Consider the following 26260-nt stretch of genomic DNA (forward strand, 5'->3'; position numbering starts at 1 on the left):
ACTGAGCCTGCACTCTAGAGCCCGTGAGCCACAACTACTGAAGCCCACGCACCTGGAGCCCGTGCTCCACAAGAGAGGAGACTGCAGTGAGAAGCCCGCGCACCACAATGAAGAGTAGTCCCCGCTCGCCGCAACTAGAGAAAGCCCGTGCGCAGCAACAAAGACCCAACGCAGCCAAAAAGAAATAAATAAAATAAATAAATTTATTTTTAAAAAAACTTGGGTGAAAGTTCTTTCTGTATAATGTATGGTGTATGTGTGTATGTGTAAATAAAATTGCACAGGCTTCAGAGCTGTGTAATAAGTTAAGCGGAGTAGATGGATCCAACAGTTATAGTCAATGTATTTTGTTCTTTTGTGGGCACTTTGCAATCGGGTATGTTTGTTGGCGGCCATCATATGCACATATACAGAAATAACATTTAAAAAGCATGTTTCAGCCCCATTTCCTGGGGCCATTTACCCTGAAAGGGCCTCAGGGGCAATCAGTTCCTATGACTCCCCCCTCCTGGAGTAATCAGAATGTCATTTAAAGGAAGGTGATTTACTACAGCTCAATTTTGGGCTTAATGATAAAGCGATAACTTCAAGCCCCGAAAAGCAGTATATCAAGGACAAGGTTGTGATTAGCCCAGCTCATGAAGAACGGGCAATGCATGATAATTAAAAACCACAAATGACCAAAAACACGCACCCTGAAATGACTCAGAATTTTACATCTTCCTCTGTCGATCAGCCCCTGTCCACCTTATTTGTAGCACCAGAGGAAGCGTGTGTGAGTGGGGTCCACGCGCGTTTTGCCCCTTTTCTGCCCGAGAACCTTCCTTTTAGTCTCCACGGAGGGTCTTAGGACTAGAGATAGGAGAATGCTTGTGATATTCTAGCATTGCTGGGCTTTGTTGTCATTTTTTATTGAAGGATAGTTGATGTACCATGTCGCGTTAATTTCTGCTGTACAGCAAAGGGATTCAGTTATCCATATATATCTATTCTTTTTCATATTCTTTTTCCCTTATGGTTTATCCAGGATATTGACTATAGTTCCTTGTGCTATACAGTAGGACCTTGTTGTCTATCCATCCTATACATAAGAGTCAGCATTTCTGAGCTTTGGAAGGTGGCACTGGCTTGCTGGAGAATAGCTGAGCCCATCCTGAGCTGCAGAGCTGCAGAGCTGCAGAGCTGAACCTGTACGTCCAGAATGCACGCACTTGATCCCGTGCAGAGACAATAGAAGATGATGATACATAGTAATGGGCCAGCTGCACAGTAGATCCTGAGGTTCCAGGCCCGGTCCAGGTAAAGAGATGACCCTCCCACGAACGCCATATTGCTCTGGTCCCAGTTGCCTGATTTGCATTGAGATGCGAGTTCCTCTAGTTAATGCCCTAAGGACCAAGCCTTGGTCTTTACAATCCATCTTGGAGAATGAGTCTCTGCTTGCTAGTCTTTGACTGACTGCATGATGCCCTAGTCCTAGGGTAGAATTTTCCACCAACCCTCTCTCCACTGGGCTCTCCTCTGCAGAGTCCAAAGTGAGGAGGTGTGCCCAGTTTTATCTTGAGGGTTCCTTTGGTGGTCACCATGGTGAGAAGGATGTCAAACATCACCTAGGTTCCACCTTGAACAGTTTCATTACTATGCCTCTACAAGGCTTAATAAAACAAATCCCCTGCTTCTCCTGACCTCAGAGCACAGTGGTTTACATAGTTCTATCAAGTGCAATCTTTTCACTTCCATTCTCTAAAGTTAGCCCAAAAGGAGCCTTTATTTATGTTCTAGCCACTGTGTCCTGGTCCATTATCTTCTGAATAACCTGGCCTGGAATGCAGCAGAAGAGAGAGCCAGTGCTCCAGGCTGGTTATGTAGTTTTCCAAGGTTGCACGGCTAGCTTGGGACCTGACTCCAAGTCCTCCTTTCCACTTACTAAGATAAATCCTTCTGGGGGATTTTTTTTTTTAAACATCTTTATTGGAGTATAATTGCTTTACAATGGTGTGTTAGTTTCTGCTTTATAACAAAGTGAATCAGCTATGCATATACATATATCCCCATATCTGCAGGGCTTTCCTATGCCTACTTTCTGGAAAGTTTTTATCATAAATGGGTGTTGAATTTTGTCAAAAGCTTTTTCTGCATCTGTTGAGATGATCATACAGTTTTTCTCCTTCAGTTTGTTAATGTGGTGTATCACATTGATTGATTTGCGTATATTGAAGAATCCTTGCATTCCTTGGATAAACCCCACTTGATCATGGTGTATGATCCTTCTGATGTGCTGTTGGATTCTGTTTGCTAGTATTTTGTTGAGGATTTTTGCATCTATGTTCAGCAGTGATGTTGGCCTGCAGTTTTCTTTTTCTGTGACATCTTTGTCTGGTTTTGGTTTCAGGGTGATGGTGGCCTCACAGAATGGGTTTGGGAGTGTTCCTCCCTCTGCTATATTTTGGAAGAGTTTGAGAAGGATAGGTGTTAGCTCTTCTCTAAATGTTTGATAGAATTCGCCTGTGAAGCCATCTGGTCCTGGGCTTTTGTTTGTTGGAAGATTTTTAATCACAGTTTCAATTTCAGTGCTTGTGATTGGTCTGTTTATATTTTCTGTTTCTTCCTGGTTCAATCTCCAACGGTTGTGCTTTTCTAAGAATTTGTCCATTTCTTCCAGGTTGTCCATTTTATTGGCACATAATTGCTTGTAGTAGTCTCTCATGATCCTTTGTATTTCTGCAGTGTCAGTTGTTACTTCTTTTTCATTTCTAATTCTATTGATTTGAGTCTTCTCCCTTTTTATCTTGATGAGTCTGGCTAATGGTTTATCAATTTTGTTTATTTTCTCATAGAACCAGCTTTTAGTTTTATTGATCTTTGCTATTGTTTCCTTCATTTCTTTTTCATTTATTTCTGATTTTTATGATTTCTTTCCTTCTGCTAGCCTTAAGTTTTTTTTTGTTGTTGTTGTTCTTCTTTCTCTAATTGCTTTAGGTGTAAGGTTAGGTTGTTTATTTGAGATGTTTCCCAGGGGAATATTTACGGTAGCATGGTAATGTGTCAGCTGAGGGGCGAATATGTAAGGTCCTGGAGGAACCTTCAAAGTAGGCAGTGTGGGACCCCGTGGGCTCTGTGATCCAGCAGCAAGGGTATAAAAGAAGAAGAGGAGGGGGCTTGTGAAGAGGTTTCTTTGGCATTAGCCCTGTGCCCCTCCCTGTGGAGGGGTGGGCTTCTTGCTTCACCCCAGCCCTGTGAGGCTTCAGCGAGACCCCTTAGTCTGAGGGTGAGACCTCATTCTGCATCTCTGGTGCCCCAAGGGCCTGACTCCTGCCTGAGTTTCCAGGGAGGGGGCTGTGCTGGTAGAGGCTGGGCTTCCCAAGGCTCTCAGAGATGCACGGCCAGCTGACCTCGGTGGCCCATGGGGACCAGCCGGGAGGGAGTCTTGCCGCCATTTGGACTTCTGCTCCTGGGGGGTGGGGGGGACTCCAGCTGAGAAGGAGCCGCAGCCAGGCCCCCCCCCCCCTCCGTCTCAGGACTTGTCGATGATGGGGAGGAATCCAGCTGGGACAGGTCGCGTGAACTCGTAGGAGTGCACTTCAGAGGGAGGGTCAGCCCCTTCCAGTGGCCTGGAGCCATCTCTGGACAGTACCAGCCGCAGGGGAATGATCTGCCCCTTTGACCTTATCTTTCTCTCTACATTCCTTGCTGGGAGGGACCGGAGAGCAGTCAGAGGCGCAGTGAGTGATCCATGAAGACACCAGAAGCTCTTTCCTCATCCTCTCCCTTCCCAGACCACCAAAACCACGCCTTCGCTCACGGTGACTTACCCTGGAATTAAACCTGCAGCTTTGGAGTTGCACTAGGCGTTGAGTTTTGGGCTTTAAAGCATTCAGTGACCAGAAGCATCCTCGGACTGGAATTTTGGCCCCTGATACTGTGAACCATCTCTCCAACGAGTAAGTTTTATAGAGACATCCCACCCCCACTAAGACCAAATGTCACCTTTTGATGATGTCAGAGTCATGCTTATTCAGGTTAAAATAGTTTTTCAGGTTTCACCATACTATCATCCTGGGTTTCCATGAAGAACGGGAACTATGTCAGCAGCTGCTACATTATGTATTAATTATGTGAGTGCCTGCCAAGAGCCAGAGGCACACAAAATAATTAAAACTAAGTAAGGTTTTATTTATAGACATGGAAAACAAAGGTGGAAATTTAATCTTTACTTTTTTTTTTTTTTAACTTAAAACAAAATAATGATGGATGAGAGGGGACAGGCCAAAAGAGATATGCTGACAGTTATCTTTCCCGGGGTACACGTGTCCCCTAGACGAGTGGGCTGAGGCATCCGGGCTCACTTCCTCTGTACTGCTTTCCGCCCACCAGGCTCAGGGCTGCCCGGCCGACTTCCTCACCCTGGGTGTTGGCCGGGAATGCCTTCCTCGGGGCTCTGTGTGCCGCGTGCCGGGGGAGCGAGACACGTGATAGTCAGGGATGCAGGGCTGTTGTGCTGCGGGCCGGGCACAGGGCGTCCGGAAGGCAGCCCCGGCTGCGCACGGCCTCACCCGCGCCCCGGTGCCTCCCAGTGGGGGAGCAGTGGTCCCCACGTGCGACGGCCACCTCCCCACTGCTTTCCAGCACCCTCAGCTTCTCCGCCCACACGTGTGCACCTGCCACACCTGCCTGCTGTGCACAGCGGCGTGGACACTCCCGTGCACACGCGAGATGCTCTGAGTAAATGTCCGCTTTTTTTCCCCCCTCCCACTTCAAGGTGCCAGCAGGAAAAGAAAGATCACGGTGCAGTATTCAGAAATGATAGACGTGTCCGTCTGATTACTGCCAAGGTGTGACTGATCATTTCAGGAAGCCCAGCTCCCCTCTGATTTACAGATGAGGCACTAGGGGCCTGAGGGAGGACCACATGGAGAAACAGGCGGTTAAGTAACTTTTTTATGAGAGCTTCCGGTTATCCGGAATGATGACTTTACAGCCAGTGATATAAGTCCATATAACTTTCCCGGGCTGTCCAATGACTATTCAAAGCCCGGGAGCTCTTGGCTGGGGTGCTGTCCCGTGCAGTCAGTGGGAAAGCTGTGTGAGGTCCCGGCGGTCAAGGCACCTTCTTTGTGTGCCAGAGAATAGCTCTGTCTCAAAGCCTCATGAGTTGGTGAGTTGGATTCTTTTTTTTGTTGTTGTTTCTGGGAATGGTTACTTTGTCTATAGGTCCCTGTTTTGTTCCTTTTCTGGAATAGTTAAATAATACATGGGGTAAGAGTTAATTACATAAGTCCAAGGGCCAAGTGTTAGCTATGGGCAGATAGAGTTTTGAATTATCTGGTGTGGGACTAATGAAAGTATGTGTTTTTATCTGGAGTGTTACCTTTAAAAAAAAAAAATCTGTAAAACCACCTGCAACAATTTATCTGATATGTATTCACTTGTTTGTTTGCTCCGGAAGGAGGAGGTCTTGTGGGAGAGGAAAGCAATTGCCTAATAGTCTTTATTTGTTTCTTTCTGGATGAAATTCAAACTTTGAAAACACCGGTGGGTAAAAACAAGAAACCTAAGAGGAAGTGAGTAAAGAGGTGCGCTTCCTGCTGTAGCTTGACTCAAAAGAGAAATTGGGTCCATGAACCCTACCTATCAAAATATTAGAACCACTGCTTCTGAGTTGGATGCAAGGAATATGAATAAGAAGTATTTGCCATCAAATGTATTCCATGAAAGACGAGTGTCATTCTCAGCCAAGTACTTGCTGCTTTTCCAAAACATAATTTTGAGAAGGAGTTAATAGCAGTTCCACTTTTTTTAAACCTTTTTTCCATGTCACATCTTTCTTTTCTTTTTTTTCATACTTAGGAATTTGGTATTTATTTATTTTTGGCTGCGTTGGGTCTTCGTTGCTGCCTGCAGTCTTTCTCTAGTTGCGGCGAGTGGGGGCTACTTTTCCTTGCAGTACGTGGGCTTCTCATTGCGGTGGCTTCTCTTGTTGCTGAGCACGGGCTCTAGGCACACGGGCTTCAGTAGTTGTGGCTCACGGGCTCAGTAGTTGTGGCTCGCGGGCTCTAGAGCGCAGGCTCAGTAGTTGTGGAGCACGGGCTTAGTTGCTCCGCGGCATGTGGGATCTTCCTGGACCAGGGCTCGAACCCGTGTTCCCTGCATTGGCAGGTGGATTCTTAACCACTGTGCCAGCAGGGAAGTCCCACACATGTTTATTTTCTGTTCTAAATATACAGGTTCAAAGTCTGGCATGAGCCACTTGAATCTGTGTCCTGAAAAATGACAACCAGATTTCCTACCTACTTGAGAGGCGTGTACGTCTATCACTGAGTGTGTCCTCAGGACCATGGCTTCCACCACTCCTTGTGGCTGCACTGGCTATGTTTTCGGATGTGCTGTTTATTATTCCAGTGTTTGGCTATGTAGACAGGGTTTGGCTTCTGTATAAAGGAGCTGGGTTAAACAGGGAATGAGTCTGTGGTTCAGAAATCGACCTGTCCATTCTGCAAATGTACGTCAATTACAGAAAAATCAGCATCTGGGACAGTGTGTCCTTTGCAATGCATGCCATACATAATCTACCTGTTATGAACCAGCCAAATATATTATTTTTTTCCCCCAGAGATAGATGCTCAGAAATGCATGTAACCCCCGTTCAGCCTCACCCTCCATGTTTCCCTTGTGAATGAATGATCGGAATGAATTAGGATGTCTTGTTCTTGCTTACTTTACTTCTTACCCAGGTATCAACAGATTTCCTGTCTACATCAGTTTTGTCCTTTGTGCTCACCCTTGCAGATTGAATGAGGGCTGATATAAACAATTGCCATCCAAGATGATGTTACTAAAAATGGTGAAACTATTTTATTGAAAGATTACTCCGCGACGTGGTTATTTGCCATAGGGCACTCTGTGTGTTCACTAAACCCATGGCAATACCTGACAGATTATTCCTATGAATTGGTGTCTCCAGGGTCATTCATACTTCCCAACTGAGATATTGCCCCATATTCATTTATAATGAGATTTTAATATAACAACAGATGCCATCAGGATTCAGAACTGTAAAAGCTTTCACTGCATGAGAAAAAAAAAAAGATATAAAGTCTCCCTCTATTTGTATTTAAAAGCTAAACAGTAAATGTCAGGCATCCCTTAAAAGGCTGGATGAAACAGGCATTAAAAGTCTGTGGGTAAAAATCCTAAGCCGTGTTCTCCAGACCAGTCGCCACCTCTGTTGTTTTCTTTGCTTCTTGTCTTCTGATTAAAATCACCGCCTCGTTTGGATATTAACCTTGTAAAACTCGATCAGTCAGTCAGTGAACTCTTATCTAGCACCCCTGGGATCCAGGTAAAAAAAGGTGTAGCAGGGATGAAACACAAGCGCAGTCTCACCTCCAAGGCTGTCCAAGATGGAAAACAAAACTTGGGAAATGCTGCAAGTACCAATGTCAGGGATCATTAAATGCCTATCATGAGCAGGAAGTGCAGGGAAAGACACACTGCTGGGCTCAGCTAGGGCAGCCAGCTTGACTGTCAACTCTGGTAGAAAGCCTGCAGGTGAGACCCAATGGGTCCCGGGTCCAGTGTTCCTCTTCAGTGGTTCCAGGATGGGGGGCTGTCTTGTCTACAGATAGATGGAGAGTTGGGGTGGGGGAGTCTCCTTTACAGTTAATTTGTCTACCCCAGGGTTTGTCAGCTGCAACACTGGAAGACGCGTTGCTGTAGGGACTGACCTGTGCGTGGAGGATATTTAGGATCCACCTGCTAGATGGCAGTATCAACCCCCCTCCCAAATGTGACAGCCAAACATGTCTCCAGGTGTTGCCCCATGTCCCTTCAGCTCCAGATGACAACCACTGACCTACAATAAGCATTTAAAATGCACAAGGCACTATTTACAATAGCCAAGACATGCAAGCAACCCAAGTGCCCATCAACAGACGGTTGGGTAAACAAGATGTGATACATATATACAATGGAATATTACTCAGCCATAAAAAAGAATAAAATACTGCCATTTGCAGCCACATGGTTGGACCTAGAGTGTCTTACGCTTAGTGAAATAAGTCAGACAGAGGAAGACAAATACTCTATGATATCACATGTATGTGGAATCTCAAAAATAATACAAATGAATGTACATGCAAAACAGAAACAGACACAGGAAACAAACTCACAGTTACTAAAGGGGAGAGGGATGGGGGAGGGAGAAATCGGGGGTATGGGATTAAAGATACAGACTATGTAAAATAGATAAGCAACAGGATTTACTGTATAGCACAGGGAATTACAGCCATTCTCTTGTAATAACCTGTAATGGAATATAATCTGCAAAAACCCTGAATCACTATGCTCTGCACCTGAAATTAACACAACGTTGTACGTCCACTCTACTTCCTAAAATAATAGAATAAAATGCATCGGGCAGAGCTTGGCGGTGGAGCAGGGTTCCTCGGCCTGGGCACTGCAGTGCTGACTTTTGGGGCCGCGTCATGCTTTGACGTGGGAGCGTCCTGTGCACCGTAGGGGGTTGAGAACACCTCCGCCCTGGTCCAGACATTGCCGAAGGCTTCCTGGGGAGGCAGGGCATCCTCTGCTTAGAACCTCTGAACTGCAGACAGGAAGGGGCCCCTGGAGGCCTGACGGAAGCGGGAAGAGGGCCCCTGTGTCCTGTTCGCAGCTCTTCCCCCAGGTCTCCTGGCAGCTCCTCACTTCTGCTGGAGGATGCCCCAGCTTGTCTGAACTGAGTCACTGGGCCGGGGTTTCCTGGGTCCCTACCTGCCACTTCTGTGACAGATGAGGAGACTGTGGGGTTATGTGAGTTCACGGGATTGGCCAAGATACTCTTCAGGGTAGGCGGGCTTTGCCAGGGCCCGACTTCTTCAACTGCTTCTCTACAAAGCCCTGCCTTCCGATCCACAGCCCTTGTCTGTAGCCAGAAAGAAAAGAAAAAGATTGGAAGCCCAGTGTTCGCCAGCCACGCTTGTTCTGAACCAAGGAATGTAAAACTGATGTAACGTTGAATAGTCTTTCTTTAGCCGACAGAATGCAAGTATTCATCGTGTTTATCGCTGTGGAACCATTAATATATGTGTGATTGCAGGTTGCTTTCTAAAACTTTGCTCAAGGTATATGGATTACATGATATATTTGAAGATATAGTATGTGTGTGTGTGTATATATATATGAAGGTAATGGTGAACATACACACGTATAGATGTATTACACCTATATATATGAAGGTAATGGTGAACATACACACGTATAGATGTATTACACCTATATATATGAAGGTAATGGTGAACATACACACGTATAGATGTATTACACCTGTATATATGAAGGTAATGGTGAACATACACACGTATAGATGTATTACACCTGTATATATGAAGGTAATGGTGAACATACACACGTATAGATGTATTACACCTGTATATATGAAGGTAATGGTGAACATACACACGTATAGATGTATTACACCTGTATATATGAAGGTAATGGTGAACATACACACGTATAGATGTATTACACCTGTATATATGAAGGTAATGGTGAACATACACACGTATAGATGTATTACACCTATATATATGAAGGTAATGGTGAACATATACACGTATAGATGTATTACATCTATATATATGAAGGTAATGGTGAATATATACATATATATTCCAGTTTTATTGAATGACAAATTTATAGATATTGCAGTCTTACTCAGATATCGTTGACTTTAACACTGCATACCTTTCAGATGTACAGCACAGTGATTTGCTATGCCATGTGTATTGTCAAATGATCACCACCGTAATTTTAGTGAATATCCATCACCTCACATGGTTACAATTTTTGGTTGTTTCAATTGCTAAATGGTGTGTGTGACAGAATGAATGCTTTCAGTGTAGAAAACTACTGTGTCTGTTATGAGTGCCAAAAGCCGTCCTGAAGGCAGCTCAGCGTTGAAGAGGGTCTTTGAATCCTTGTAATAAATTAGCTTTGATTTTTTTTTTTTAAAGCCATTACTTTGTAAAATCCGAAGGATTCTGCGCTCTGAAACACACCTAGCCACACTTGTTTGTGTTTTTTTGAGACCGAGGCCTTGGGGTTGTAATTGCCAGCAGGGTAGGGTTCATTTTTAGCACGTGGTGACCTTGAACATCAGATGGTGTTTGCACTCTGTGGGGCTTTTTTTTTTCCATTTACTGTATCATCGTATGCTCTCTTATACCCTCAGAAGCAGCTTCTGCTACTTAAAACCTCGTGACCTTTCTGCACCGTCCAAGCTTTGCAATAATGTGAAAACACTCGGAAACCTAAATGCAGCCAGAAGAGTTGGGCAGAACGACTTTGCCTTTTGGACCCTGTGCTCAGAACTTCTGTGCCCCGTGTGCTCAGGGGGCAGCTTCTCCCCCGTCTGTGCACCTGAAAGGCAAAGAACCCCTAACTCAAATGAACCGTGTGGGTTATGAGGGCCCAGCCTGGTATTCTGTGGCCTGGAAGTACTAAACTGATAGGCACGTATTGACTTTGAAAAGGCCAGCTATGTGATTCCGTTAAAAAAAAAAAAGTACCAAGTCCATTTCTGGTTAATTAAGAAGAAGGGAACAATTGTCGCTCGGCGAGCAAGCATGTATGCCTCTGGGTCAGGATTTCCCAGCCTGGGGCCAGTTGATCTGTGGGCCTGGGGAATTCTTTGTCGTGGGATGGGTCTCGTGCATCGTGGGATGTTCAGGCGTATCCTTGGACACCATCCAGGAGATGCCAATAGCACCTGCTCTGTTGTGAGAACCAGCATGACTCCAGACACCACTAACACCTCTGGGGGGGTGGGGGCGGGCGTTGGGGAGGAGCTGCAGAGTCACCCCTCGTTGACAACCACCGGGCTAGAAAAAGCATTTAAGAATTAGTAAGACAGAGCTTGGACTGAAAGCACGATGCTCCACCTTGGCACGAATGATACCTGGGGCCGGATCACTCCTTTGTTGGCAGTGCATTGTGGGATATTCATGTGCATCCCTGGCTGCTACCCACTGGCTGCCAGTGGGTAGAAGGTCACAGCTTGTGAGCACAGCTGTGTTGCTTGTGGAGCAACGCCCGCAAGCTGTGACAACCAAAAATGTGTCCAGACAGGGCCACCTGTCCCCCGGAAGACAAAGTCACTGGGGCTTGACAGTCGTTGGTCTAGGCGGATCTTATATTACAGGTGGGAAAAAATAAATCTGTTTTCTATAGGTAGTGTTGGGGCCAAGAGTTTTCCTGCCCCACCATCTTGTCACCCATCCCATGGGTGACTCATCCAAAGGGGTGTCAAGCCATTTGCCTTCCTGGGCATTCCGGGTCATGTCACGTCATTGACATCTGCTGAGGCAGACTCACCAAGGTTGGCAGCACGCACTGGAGTCCAGGAACTTCTAATTGCAAATGAGTCCAGGTGAGGAGTTCATTAATCAAGGAGGCGGTAGTCATAACTGTCTAGAGCTAGAGGGTGCACACTCAGGTTTTTTTGGTTGGAAGTGACAGAAACTCAATGCCCCCTCACCCAAACCCAGAAAGGGATTTTTCAGTTGCACAGATGGGAGGGAGGCTCACAGAGTCAGAGGAAGAGCCCCAGGAACCAGGACCATTGGCCTTAAGGAGCTGAAAATTCTTTGCAAGTCCGATTGACATGACTTGTCGCTACTGTCTGTGGCTGCTGGTGGAGGGGACCACTGTACTTGAGAGTTGCTGGTTTTGCATCCTGGTTAAATGCAGTGGTGTTATTACCATTTTATGTACATTTGGGAGTGGATGTTGTGATAGTTATCCGTCACTGGATACAAATTACCGCACATTTAAGGGCTTAGAACAACATCCATTGATTATCTCCGTGTCTGTGGGTCAGGTGTCTCCGCATGGTTTACCTGGCTCGTCTGCTCACGACGGTCTTTACAAGCCTGCAAAATATTGGCCACAGTCGTATATATATACGACTGAAAGCTTGGGATCCCCTTCTAAGCTCGTTCAACATGTTGACAGAATCTAGTTCCCTGTGGTTGTAGGACTGGGACCCTCAGCTCCTAGGGGCCACCCCTCCCTATAGGCATTTCACATCACGACTGTTTGTTCCATCCAGGCCAGGAGGATTGCAAATCCTCTGCTTGGAGTCTGTTTCCGAGGGATCGCCTGATTAGGCCAGGCCCACCCACTTCAGTCTCCTCGTTGAGTCCCACAAAGTCAGTTGATTAGGGACCTCAATCATATTCCTTCACTTTTGCCAAGTCCTACATCTCAGGCCCCCCTCACACACACACACATCCTCAAGAGGAGAGGGTCACACAAAGATGTGGGTACCAGGAGGTGGGAGCCATGGAGGCTATCTTAGAATCCTGCCTGTAACAGATGCCTTTTTGTGTCAGGACCTAGGAGCCTAAATAGGATTTGGAAAATAGGTCTCTCTGGACAGCCCTTGCCTCCCTACACCCAGTAGACCCTAGTGACATCCTTCTTCCGTGATCCTAGCTACCAGGTCAGCTCTCCCTCCCCCCCAGCCCCATTCGGTCCAGCCAGGCCTTACAGCGGAAAGTGTTCTCTTATTGGTTGGACGTTATCACTCCACTGCTGTCCATGTAGTCCTTCCTTCTGTCCTTACGCAGAAGGTTCATTGGACCCGAGTCTATGGTCCCTGGGCCAGGCTGGTGGGTCCAGATTGTCACCAGCGGTGACCTACAGTCCTGTTTGCGTTCACAGTGGGGGGTTGGCATTTGTCCAAATCTCAGTTTGAGGCTGGAATATGACGCTAGTGAAATCAGAAGATTTGGTGGTGTTTTTTTTTAAAAAGTAAACTTCAGCTTGATGTTTCTTTTTTAATGCTTTTATTCAAAAACTTGGGGTAAAATTCAACAAATTGCATATTAACCGTTTTAAAGTATGTAATTCAGAGGCATTTAGTATATCCAGCCACTTTGTTCAACTGGTACCTCTCTCTGGTTCTAGAACTTGTTCATTATTCCCGCCACCAAAACCCCATACCCTTTATCAGTGCCCCCCAAACCCAACTTCCTTTCCCTTTAGCCTCTACCACTAATCTCCTTTCTGTGTCTATGGATTCACCTATTCTGGACATTTCCTGTAAACGGGATCACACGATATGTGGCCTTTTGGGTCTGGCTTCGCTCGCTGAGCGTCGTGTTTTCAAGGCTTGTCCACACTGTAGAACTCTGTTCCTTTTCATGGCTGAATCCTGCAGCATTTCATGGCTGGACTGCATCTTGTTTATCCGTTTACCTGTTGCTGAGCATGTAGGTTTTCGCCTTTCTGCTCCTGTGAGCCATGCTGCCGTGAGCCCCGGGTGTACAGATGTCTTTGAGAGTGTGGTTCAGCTTCTTTCGGGTGTACACACAGAAGCGGTCTGGCCACGTCACGTGGCCAGTCTATGTTTCGCTTTCTGATCAACTGCCGTGCTGTTTTCCACCTCCAGGTTTAACCTCTCTTCATCGTCGGGGTCCTCGTTTTAGATGGTTGTCTCTGCTGCGGCTGAGCAGCCCCGAGAGGTAAAATTACAGCGTCTCCTGTCAGAATTTGTGTTGAGGAAGATGCAGTTTATCCGTGAGAGAGCGCTTGGCACAGCCTCAGTTTGTATCCTGAGCGTTTGTAAGACTTGTTTCTGCCTGGCCGGCAGCCTGTTGGGAAAGGTGGGACAGCAGAGGCTCAGCTGGAATACAAGGAGGGGGGGGGGGCCCAGAAACAAGTCACCTGAAACACAGGGTCACATGGTCCCAAGGTCACGGAAGGAGGCCCCTGGGGTCCAGAGAGGCCATCAAACCTGTCCTGGTGGCTGGAGATGGGCTTGAAAATCCGTAGGGGCGATTCCTGGTCCCGTTGGGAGTTGCCGTTGGGCGGGGCTGCTGGTGTTCCAGATGGTGGCAGGGATCCCAGGAGTCTCGGAGTTGTTGAGTTGAATCTGCTCCCCAGCTTGAAATGGGCCACGGAGGTGGGAGTAAACGGGGTCTTCTGGGACCCTCCCTCCACCTGCCTGTTCTCCATCACACGTCACCTACCTCTCTCCTGCGTCCTGGCCTCCCTCTCCTCTCCACCCACAAAGTGTTACCCCCATCCCAGCCTGCCTTGGTCTGGGGACAGAACCGGGTGTCCTGAGGTCCAGGGGATGGAACCAATGGCCCATCACCTTATGAAGATTCAAATTCCAGTTAGATCAGGAGCCTTTCTCTCTGGGTTGACTGCACTAATTTCCATCTCTCTTCCAACCCCATTTCCTCACCCTCAACACATACAGTTGTGTCCAGTGGACACATTACGAGATTAGGGATTTTATCAAACACGGTAGTGTGAAAGCGGCTGAGTGACTACTTACAAATTATTTTCAGCAAAAGAGAGTGCTCCTGGCCACTGCCCAAGCATTCATTAGGACATGAAGCCTCCTAGGGTACAATGGTGTGTGTGGAATATACGTGGTGCCTAATTATATATTCCATAAGAGCTATTGGAAGAATCAATATGGTGACTCCAGATGGCCTTCTTTAAAGAATTGCATAAATGCCATACATTCCCAGCTACCTTTGAACATAGCTGCCACTGAAGTTTTCAAATGGAATGTCTGTTCCTGTGATTTTTTTCACTTTTGCATCTTTTAAGCTGAATGAACCTTGTGCATAAAGTTATACTTTGAGTATGATTATTTTTTCTTGGTTCCAATAGTGAGCTAATTAGAGAGGCTAGTGTCATTTTGACCTGTGATAAGTACATAGCAGGGATATTGGGAATCCTTTCTGTGGTCCTTTTATATTTTCCTACCAATGTAACAGTTGGTTATTTACCAATTTGCTTGGAATGCTGCCCACAGTTAGTCACTTGTATTCATAGACTTGTTTGTTTTTCAGTAAGACTTTAAGGATTTCCTTCTTCACCAAACCTGTAGTCCCCTATTGCATCAGTGCTGTCCCAGGAGAATTTTCCCTGCAGCACATAATTAACTACATTCTCAGCTTCATCATCATCTCTTGCAGGAAACACTTCTGCTTTTCCTGCAAAGATGCTCGGTGCTGCTTCTTCCTGGGATGTTGGAAGAACAAAAATTCATGAAATGAATTTGTCTCCACGTAGTTGAAAACCAAAACGGATAAGCCATTGCTACGTTCATGAAAACATGTTTAACAAATAGGGCTCACTGTCTGTTTTCCGTGTATTATACGGTAATCATTGAATTTAAGTAAATTTGATTGGAAAGAATTAGCATCCACCCTTGGCAGCCTTTCAGTGATAGAAATATGCCTTGAATTAAAAACTTGGACAATTCCATGGAAATAATCTTGAAGATACTGCTGTCTTTGGAGATCGTACTAAAAATCATGACTTTGGACGATCCATGAAGCCTGAGAGTATCGGGTACTCATTTAAAACAGGGGCAATGAAGAGCATCGTGCTTGCCCCCCAGACCCCCGTGTACCTTTGAGCCACCATGCCTGCACCGTGTGCAGAGTCTAGAAGCCTCATGAAGCCAGTCGTTGGTAACTCTGGCCCTGAGCCACTGCCCTGGGCCATTCCCCACACTCCGTCCGGTTACACAGTTTACTCTGTGGGTCAAACCCTGTTTGCTTTTCTGTCTTGTTTCTGCCCACACATTGTTGACCTTTCCTGAGACCTTAGCTTCTCTCAGCCGCGCTGGTTCCACATCCTGGTGGGCTGCCTCAGACAGACGCTGGGGAAGGTCCTCCCAAGAGGACGTGTCCCTGCCAGGAACATCAGGAGACAGGTCAGTCACACACACACACGTTCACGTTTAGCAGAAAGAGAGAAAAAGAATAAAACATGTAGACGTCCAACCACCTTAATTTACAGTGGTACCCAAGGGCATTCTGTTCTAAATTTACATATATACTTTTAAAATTCAGTCTGTGTTATTTTTCTTTAAATGATGTAACGCCCGTTTACAGATTTTTTGAGGCGTATTTTACGTATTTTGAAATTCACCCACTTGCACCATTCAGTGGTTTGCGGTAAATTACCAAGTTGTGCGATCATCACCATAAATCAGTTTTAGAACGTTTTCATCACCCCAGTGAGATCCTTTATGCCCATTTCTTTTCATCCCCACTCCCACCCCGTGCCTGAAGATGTTTTTAAGAAGTCATATTTTTCTCAGTTTCATCATATTTCTTGGAACCCTGTGATTATTGCCCTCGGGGATGTTGACAATCATCAGATTATATCATTCTGCTACATGACCCTATAATCCTTGTCTTACAAGGTCCCAGAGCTAATCGCTCAAGCATGAGGAAATAAAACTTAGGTGTTCTGTACATCTCCATGCCCCTCATTGCATGGAATGCTTGTCTTTTGTCTGCCTTCACACTAAATCATCTGACCTTCTTCTGCCATTTTCGCCGTTTTCTCCTAACTGCTTGAAATTATGGTCATTTCCAAAGGAAAGGTATATGGACCAATACTTAGGTCCTTAAGACTGATTTCCCTTATAAACAGGTCAGTGTCTGTTAATGAGATGATCATTCCTTGTATATCTCAGACTGCTATCATTTGAACAAATGCACAGTTATTTCAAAAGGCACAGCTAATTGTAGGAGTAAGGGAAATGCACTGAATATGGGCAACTTACACAGTTGTAAATAAAATCAAAACTTTAAATCTGGACATGGAAGCATGCTAGGGTATTATTTGGTAAGGATTTTCAAAAGAGAGAAAATACCAAGTGATATAATTTGCAATTATACAATAGACTCCCAGGCCTGGTCCAGGCAGTGAATAATGAGTTCTTACCTATAGATAATGAAATTGGCACAGAAGCCTGATCTACTGGTGATCTGGGACTTCAGCTCCTGGACATCGGCTGGAAGTCTTGCCCAGCTAAAAGCTTAATATCTGATAAACTCTCTTCTTTCTGGAAACTTTATCCCACAGATAAAATATTGCTCTGAAATTGACTGTGATAAACCAGGAAGAATTGGTTGGTGGAGCGAAGTGATAGAAATCCTCAGAAGGAAGTGACTTCTTTTAAAATCTGTAATAGTAAATGGCCAACACGTGCCCTGGGGTTTAGAGTCGTTCAGATAAAAATAGATAATATCTCCTCGCCAGGGACTCTGAAAAAGGAATGACTCAAGCATTAAAATGAACTCAGACATGAACGTCTGCCATTGCAATCACAAATCCATAAAGGGTCCAGCGGAGGAGGGAGAAAGCAAGAAATCGGCGTAGCAAAATAGGGTTTCCCTCTAATGAGCCCAGACTTTGAAAGGGAGTATTCGGGAGGCTGGGGAAGGGCAGAGAATCACGAAATGAATGGCTTCAGTTCTCCATCATGTCAGGAAGACCAAAAACCCCAAACAAAATACTCACCTGGTGCTCTAGTTCCCAAGCCTACCTGGGCAATTTCTGTGCCCTTGGATGGGACAGCATGCCCACTGCATCAGACCTAATCCTTAGGAAGGTAAAAATCCATTTAAACAGCACCTGTATTTTCAAAGTTCTGAAGCCGTACAGGCGGACGTCGCAGAGCCCCACCTGGAATCGGCCCTATTCGCTTTATGTATCGGACCCCAGATGGTGCTGATACGTTTCTTGGAGACCATCGCGTGGAAATGCTCACCTGATCCACTGCACAATGTTGACTCACATCCTGGGCTGTGCCTTCGGGATTGCTTGTTGTTTGATCTACTCACGCGAGCTAAGACCCCTTTTGCATTACCCGGCGTTTTAGATCCAAACCCGTCCTGGGATCCCCCAAAGTCGCAGCCTCACAGACTCTCATGGGTAGCAGGAAACTTTGCTACCTCTGAAACTCTGAAAAGTCTACACAAACAGGCAAACTAACTAATTGACTGGCCAGCCAATGGGTGTTGACAAATTGGACTCAACTCTCTCCCTTTAATCCTTAGACTTGCCCTAGATTTTAGGCTGCCTCAGTGATCCCTTCTGGCTTCCCAAAGCCACCTTCTTAATCAATACTCTTTATCCCATCACGTCCCCGTCACAGACTTTCATCTCTACCTCTATCTAACTGGCTTGGCGTCTCCCGGATCTTCTTTCCCAAGGTCACCTTTGACCATCTTACTGCCAGTTCCAGTATCTTTTCCTTTGCAATGATTCCCGCTTCTGGTTCTTTGCATATCTTTCAGCATGCTCTTTCTGAGCTGCTTTCACTGGTTCTTTTTCCCACCTCTGCCCCTGGAAGTTTCAGTTTACTCACGCTTATGTCTTATGCACTTTTTTTCTTCTGTTTCCCCTCGGTGGGCAATCTCACCCACAGCCATGGCATCAAATGTCATCCTTAGTCCCATTTCCTAATTCCCTATCCTGTGCTCTGCTTTCTCCCCTCATTCTAGTATCCAGGGAGACAATACTGGTATCGTGAGTGATGGTAGGTACCGTTCCAGATACAAAACCTGTATCCCAGTCCCACCTTTTCTACATACAAGCTGAGCTGGTAAAAACTTCTGTAAATGTCGGTTTCCCCTTCTGTAAAATGGGAAGGAATAATAGATGATAGATAATTTAGGTTAATATAGATAATACATATTTACAGTATCAGTATCATAAGTAATATATAGTCACAGCATTAGGATAATGCCTAGCACATTGGTAGCCCTTAGTAATTGATGATGGCGATGATACGTTATTGTCTTTTTCCTGTGACATGAGCTACAAATATTTTCCAAACTAGTCATGTGCAAAATTCAACCTTTAGCTTCTCTTTTCCAAATCTCTGTACCTTCAGTACATCTCGTCCATGTGCTAGAAGCATTCATGTCCATCCCCCCATTCCCTTATCCAGTTAGTCATCCATCTGGCTGGCTTAGTTTCTGAAGTACCTCTCTGACCCCATGGCCACCATCTGCCGATGGTGATCTTAGGAGTTTCACTGCAATGCACTATTTGGATGCATCCAATAAGGGGGGGCGTTTGGGCACTATAGCCCTTTCTGTGGCGAAAGTTCACCATTTTCTTTCCATCTTCCTATCTTGCTTCTCCACTCACCCTCAAATTCTGTACTTACCTGGTTCTTTGTTGTTTTTCTTAGAAACAGTATTCATGTTTATTAAACACGTTTTTAAAGTATTATTAAATGTTTAACTTTCATGGGCTTCAAGGTTTACTTTTCTCCCCAGTTCTGCATAACTGAACTTGCAAATCTGCCAACTCCCACTGAAATGACTCCACTCTGGATTCTAAGGCGTCAATTTCTTGCAGATTTTTCTTTGCTTCTTCTAACATTTCTCCTATTTCTTCTTGAGAGTGACTGATGAAAACACAGGGAGACCAATCTGATACGGTTATCACTAAGCAGTCATCATCTGCAAGCATGATGTCCTCAAGCATCTTCGAAGTTTTGGAGTTGTTTCTTTCTTCACTTCGGTTTCTTCCTTCAGCTCTGTGATTCTACTTATATTCTGTGCAAATTTTTTTTTTTTTTTAATCTCCTGTTGCTCCTCAAAGTCACATTGATGTCTTCTGCACCTGCCCTTTTTATGGTGGCCGCCATCTTGGGTGGTTCTTTGTTCTTTAACTTCATCTCCATTCCATCCAGAATGTTCCTTGAAAGTGGATGTTGTGTTGGCACTTTAGAACCATTTCCATGTTTCCTGGCAACTCCCTGACCAATCTAGTCCCAAAGGCACTCATCCTTGGCCCTTTGGCCAATATCCCATTGATACCAAGATTTCACATTGTCCCTGAAGCACTTGAAAGGATTTTATATCCTGGGGTGATCTCCATGGTAAGAGCCAGGGTGCCAAGGATGCCTTTTGTACCAAGTGGAAGAAGGTGAGGGTGGAAACCCAGGCAGCACGTTTTTGGAGCAGAGCATAAATGGAAGTTGAAAATCTGTCAACAGATTCCCTTAGAGTGCATCCCTTCCCCACATACCCATGCCCCCGCAAGTCTTTGTGTCTTCCTAGGAGTCGGTGAGCCCCAGTTGGAAGACTTGTGACCTGGATTACTGGATTCACCTCCTCCCCGGTCTCATTTTCTGCAAAACTTCATTCGATCAAAATCTACCCATTTTGCCTCTGTGAGAGTAATTTGCTCACAATGTGTCTCCGTTTTCTTTGAAAACCTACCTAGTCTGAGTTTGGAAGAAACTCTTGCTTTTGGCCTTCGGATGCTTCCAAAATCTGTTTCCGTTTGACTCAGTGAGCCTCACCTTTCACATCGCCTCCGTAAACATTCCATTGCAGGGAGGCCGGCTAGTTTTCTGTGGGCATATCACTTAGCTATTTCTGTGTTCAGCTCATTAATAGCCAGTTCCGTTGCTTGCTAAAATGAAATTATTATAGAAATAACAATATTTATGTGTCCCCTAACAAATAGTGTGAACATTAACTTTTCTTTCCGCCTCATCCCGCATTGATTTTACACAGCAGAAACTTTTCTCCTCAGGTCACTGTACTTGGGACAGTTCAGGGACATCTGATAGATCAGAGAGAGATGGAGGGTTACGGTGCAGTAAACACATTCCTTCTGTCGACATAAAACACTGATACAAAATCAGAATGTTCATTATCGTGGAGCATTAGCAAAAAAATAAAGTTTTGTCCTTTCAGTTTTTTAATACCCACAAGAGCTTCAACGCTGAGAGGCAGTAATTCTGTTCAGTGATGTAGCGCTTTTAAACTGAGCTTAATTTGGGGGGAGAACTGTTTTGCTGTCGGCACAAAGAAGGGAATCGCAGCTCCCACCAGGCTCTCCTACCCTGCGTGCTCCCTACGAGTGCCGAGTGCCACAGAGACATCACGTGGTTACGGGACCCCAGTTCATCAGTTTTCCTCCGGCTGTTGCCTCTGGTCTTACTCTCTTGAGATAAAACTTTCTGCTTTCTTGACCGACTTCTCAAGAAGGTCATAGTTAGCTTTCTCAAGTCCTTGCCCTCTGGTGTTCTCTCTGTTCACTAGATCTGTCTGAATGGTGTTGTGACCTCTTTGGTTTCTAAAACCAACTGGGGGTGAAACACCAGGAAACGGCATTGTTCACACTTGTGAAAGTCATTTCCTAGCAAATGCCGGCACCTGATATGAGTTGCCCTCTGCTGCCACGGTTGGCCACCTGTCAACGGGTAGGAATATTCACCCTGTGGGGAAGCAAGTGATGCCACGTGGGTAGCCAAAACGGGGTCTGGAAGGAGACCTGGGAGTCTGCTGCAGTGTCAGCTGCCTTCCTGTGTGACCCTTGGGTCAGGCACTCACCTTTCCCGGGGCTCCATCCTCTCACCTGTAGATTGAGGGTCTTTGGATTTTAATTCCTGGACTCTATAGAGTCCGGCCCTTTGCTTTGAGCCAAAACACCCATATTCTGCAGAGTTCCCAGGCTACAACTTGAGATCAAATATCCTGAGCTGTAAAACCAAAACCAGGGGTTAATTTAATGAATGTGACTGCACTTTGAGGTAGGGGGTGGTAATCGAGTATTAGGTCATTTATCAAAGTCTTCCCCTAAGGGAGCTGGCACATTCCATAAATCCCCCCAGCTACCCTAGATTAATAATTTTCCACTGAAAGCAAGTAATCATGAATCTGCCTCTAAATCTCGTCTTTACATCCACGCTCAAAAGTTGACAGACTGTCCTCCTGAGTCGGACGCCACTTATCAGCCTGTATACGGTCAGGCCACTCAGTATGGCTGTTCTCTTGTTCTCTGTATGTCCCCTGCTTGACCAACCCCTGCTTTGCCTACACCCTGCTCACAGGACCGTGCTTGGCCCCTGCCCCTTAGGCCAGAGCTGCCCCACCTGTTAGTTTATTAAAGGGAGACATCTGCCCTCGTGGTGATTGTTAACCTGAGGGGCTGTGGGCTGCTAGTTTCCCTGGTAACGGATGAGCCCACCTGATGTTTATCCCCCCTATAAATGGTAGCCTCCTTCTCCCCCGCCGGTTGCGGAGATTGTTGCCATGTCCTGTGTGTTCTCTGCTGTACACAGCGGGGGTGTTGCTCCAGGACCCTTTGCTTCTGACGTATAAGTTCCCCCATCCAGTAAACCATCGGTGCCACTGTCGCTCTTTCTTCCGTCTCGCAGCTGGGTAGCGACAAAGCTTGCGGGGTGCAGCTCCACAGCCCGTGACCGGCAAGGAAAGCCCAAAGCTGGCGCTTGTCACTCACGGCCTGCTTCTCAATGCCCTAACTCAAGCCCATCTCTGTAGAGAAAGGCAGCTGTAGCGTCCACTAAGGAACGCTTCATGGTTTAGTCGGCAGGGCCAGTATATCTGCCAACCCAAGGGTGTGGGACTCTATTCCGTGGGCAGACAACAAAACAGAAGTGGTGTTGGCCATCGATGCTTTGAAAATTCTACACACATCAGTTCAATAAGTTATCACGGTTAGCATAAAATGTTCAGACTTTGAAGACTGGTCTGCCAGCTGCCGGGTCCCAAGGTAAAGTGAAGCCCCATTTCACAATGAAGCGGTCATCGTGAAAATGCCCATTAACATGGTGAGGTCATGCCAAGAACGGTTAAGGGTAAGGAATATGAGGGATGCTGTTTGAGGGAACCGTGACCTTCCCTGAGGTGTTGACATAAACACCCCCAGGACGTGTCCTGAGCAAGGACGGGACTCTGCCAAGCCCACTGGAGTGTAAGGATACAGGTGTCTGACCTGTGGCCATCGGCCATTGGTGGAGTGCCCGGCCCACCACCCGACCATCACCGTCAGACACCTGGCAGAACGCGAGCACACCCGGACATCATGGCACATTCAGGCTGTTTACTGACTTACCGCTGGCCTTGCAAGTCCAAGGCCGTTTCGGGAACCTCGTCGTCATGGCCGAGATGAAGTTTGTTTGTCCTGTGAGTTGGTGCTATGTGGATGGCCTTTTAAAAAAAGGTTATAGTTTATACTTTGTTTCTGTTGCCTAAGGCTCTACCCAACTTTTTGTTACAAATTTTCCCCCCACTTAAATCTCACGTGAACGAATGATCATCTTTATATCCTTCATAATTGATCATAGATTCAGTAATTGAAGGGCTTACAGATGATCGTAGATTCAATAATTGAAGTGTATACAGTTGATGATAGTCGATAATTGAAGAGTATACAGATGATCATAGATTCCATAGTTGAAAGGTTTACAGATGATCATAGATTCCATGGTGGAAGGGTTTACAGGCGATCATAGATTCCGTAGTTGAAAGGTTTACAGATGATCATAGATTCCATGGTGGAAGGGTTTACAGATGATCACAGATTCCACAGTTGAAGGGTTTACGGATAATGATCATAGATTCAATAGTTGATGGGTTTACAGATGATGATGACAGATTCAACAGTTGTCAGCATTTTGCCATATAGACTTTATCCATCCAAAATCGATGGCCGTCTTATAGTGTCTTTGATGAAGCAGGTACTCAGCAGTTCCTCCCACAGTGGGTGCCAGAGTCCTTCAGAATCTAGAGGAAGAGAAGCAACGTGAAGCTCGTGTACAGGTGTGTGCTTTAGGTGTTGGCTCAGTGTTAATAATGTGCCCTAAAGTGCCCGGAGCTGGGCTCCCCCTGAACCCCAGAGGATGGATGTTCCTTATCGTGGAGTGACTATAACTTGCTGCTACCACCAGGCGTCCGTTATAGCTTTTGAACCAATGTATCTGACTAGACTTGGAAATGGAATCTAGCATTAGCTCAGAACTTTGACCCGCCCCCCAGGTCCTTTTACCTGTAACCAGGGGAAATAGTCTTTTCACAAACACAGCCTGTTACAGGTGGGATGGGTAGGAAAGTGCTTTGAACAACAGTGAATGCCTATGGAATGTGTAAGCGTCCTGGGGTTGCTTTACGGATGCTGGTTTAAGACAGGATAGAAATGAGGAAATTTGGGACAACCTGCAGATAGGAGAAAGGTGGGTGAGTTCTGGATCAGCTCTAGCTTTCCTCCATTTCTCCCTCCCTGTATTCTAGGAGGTGGGTACACTGGGGGTACCCATCCATTGTTGGAATAGGCTGCTTGTTCTGGGTTGAAGAGTGATACCCTCTCCCCACCCCGCCGCTGCCAATCAGTTTTTGGCAGAACCTTGGAATGTGACCTTATTTGGAAATAGGGTCACTGAGGATGTACATAGTAAAGATGAGATCCCACAGGAGTCAGGTGGGCCCCTGATCCAGTGCGGCTGTGTCCTTATAAAGAGACTTATAGAGCCTTGCAGAGGGAGAATGATGGGACGATACATGGCGAGAACTCCACGTGCTGATGCAGGCAGAACTTACAGTGGCGGGGCTACAAGCCCAGGAACACCAAGGATTGCTGGCAACTGTAGACAAGCTGTATATCTTACTCAATTTGTTTTCACATTTATAGTTTTTATAGAGGTTGATAATTATAATAGTTTCCCACAGCTCTTTATTTCCAGTTCTTTTTTTTGGCCACACCTCGAACCTTGTGGGATCTTAGTGCCCCTGCCAGGGATCGAACCTGCGCCCTCGGTGGTGGAAGCTCAGAGTCCTAACCACTGGACCACCAAGGACTCCCTCTTCATTTGCAGTTCCGTGTTAAACTTCTGACTTCCCCAAGACTCTTCCTAGTTCCCCAGGAGAAACCTTCAGAACTTGTCGTACAACTAATTTAGGACATAAAGCCAGCAAACATTTAGTGAGATCCCCCCTCTGTCTGCTGCTACACACAGCCTTTTGGACAATGGGAAGTACAAAGAAGATGTGGCGTCCATGGGGAGAATGGCTCAGTTGATTTAGGGAGAGAACGTGTAAATGTCCTCAAAAATGGAGACTCGGGCAAAATCGTTCACCCAAGATCGTCCAGGTTATTCAACAGGAGCCTCCCTGTGCTTGATTCCATAGGTAAAGTTTTTACTAGGATAGCACACACAGAATAGGTTATAGGAGATATTAATTGCATCACTAGTATGCAGTTTTGCAAACGGAGATGTTTTCTTTCTGTAGCATATGAGTGAGAATAATTTCGTGATCCTGATAGCCTTCCATTTTTTGAAGTATCAGATGACCAACTGACCCTTTGAAAATTACAATATTCTTAGAATATAATGAAGACAGTAACAATCTCCAGAGCAAACCAGAAAATGGCCTGAGTAAAATGAAGACAACACAAATTAAATTTGTTGGCAAATTGGAAACTTTCCCCACCCATGGCAAGAAAAAGACAATTCTGTGGTTGCAATTCTTTCCCCTCATTGGGTCAGCGTTATTCTGTTTAGCTGATTTATGGAATTTGTTTTGTGTCATAAGTTCATACTCGGCCCCATTTCAGGCATAAATGCCACTTGGCAGTTGGACTCAAGTACGAAAAATCCTAACATTTTTGACTGTGGATTTGAAATCATCCCAGCCTCCCAGCAACATAATTGAGTCTCCACCATGGGAAACAGGGAAATACCACGTGACTTTTGTTGCTTTGGAAAGGGCTTCTGTGAATTAGGAGTGCAGCTGTCTAATTTGGTCTGCTTCCAGATGTGGTTGATATATAGTGACATCTTGGCACTCACTCTGATTAAATTCCCAGGATTTCCACAGTTGAATATCGATACACAATTTCTTATCTGAAGTCCTTGGAGCCAGGACTCCAAGGACTGGAGCTTGGAATTGAGTTATGCATGCTTTAGAAAGTTAACAAGTGCCTTTTCCGTAGCTCATAGGACCCCCTCAGCAGGTGGTGGCAGCACTCTGTAATCAAACGTGTTAATATTCCTGCAGAAAAATGTATGAATATTTCTCCCAGTGGGATACATGAAGACAACTGCTCTGATAGCTACATTGTATTCATATACCGGTAAATTAAATTGTATGAGGATAGACCATCAACACCCTGGGTACTTCCTGTCTCTAAGGAAAGCGTGAGATGTAGCCAAGTCAAAATAAGAAGTAGCTGTACAAGTACCGGTAACATATGTCCGTGATCTCTGGATGCTCAAGTACCTTTGCGATGGGGTACTTTAGAGTCAGCATACCTCTCTTATCACGTACTATTTGGCCAAGCGGTGGTGGTTAGGGAACAAGGGTCTACAGGGACCAAATGGTCATGTGAAAATCGACCCTCTCAAAGACTTCTTTTATTACGGTCTGTCTTGTCAATCTAGTGTCCTTTCTGAGTGGTCTCTCTTGTGGAGCGAATTTGCCATAATCTCTGGTTCCTGAGGCCAAGAATTAACAGATCACAAATCTTAGGCATATCTGGGTCAGGGGTCGGCCAACAGTTTCTGGATAAGACCACATACATGGTAAATATTGTTGGCTTTGCAGATCATATGGTCAGCTGCGCAGTGACGGCAAAAGCAGCCATAGACGGTACATAAATGAACGTGCAC

General features: G+C 45.7%; 1 protein-coding gene and 1 pseudogene across 2 annotated transcripts in view; one reads left to right on the forward strand and one right to left on the reverse strand.

Moving 5' to 3' along the window:
• Positions 1-26260, forward strand: part of STS (steroid sulfatase) — a 165681-nt gene that overhangs the window by 8446 nt on the left and 130975 nt on the right. The window lies entirely within an intron of this gene.
• Positions 19074-19486, reverse strand: LOC103013239 (prefoldin subunit 4-like; annotated as a pseudogene).

This window comes from Balaenoptera acutorostrata, chromosome X (assembly GCF_949987535.1).
Source record: "Balaenoptera acutorostrata chromosome X, mBalAcu1.1, whole genome shotgun sequence".
Classification (NCBI taxonomy): domain Eukaryota; kingdom Metazoa; phylum Chordata; class Mammalia; order Artiodactyla; family Balaenopteridae; genus Balaenoptera; species Balaenoptera acutorostrata.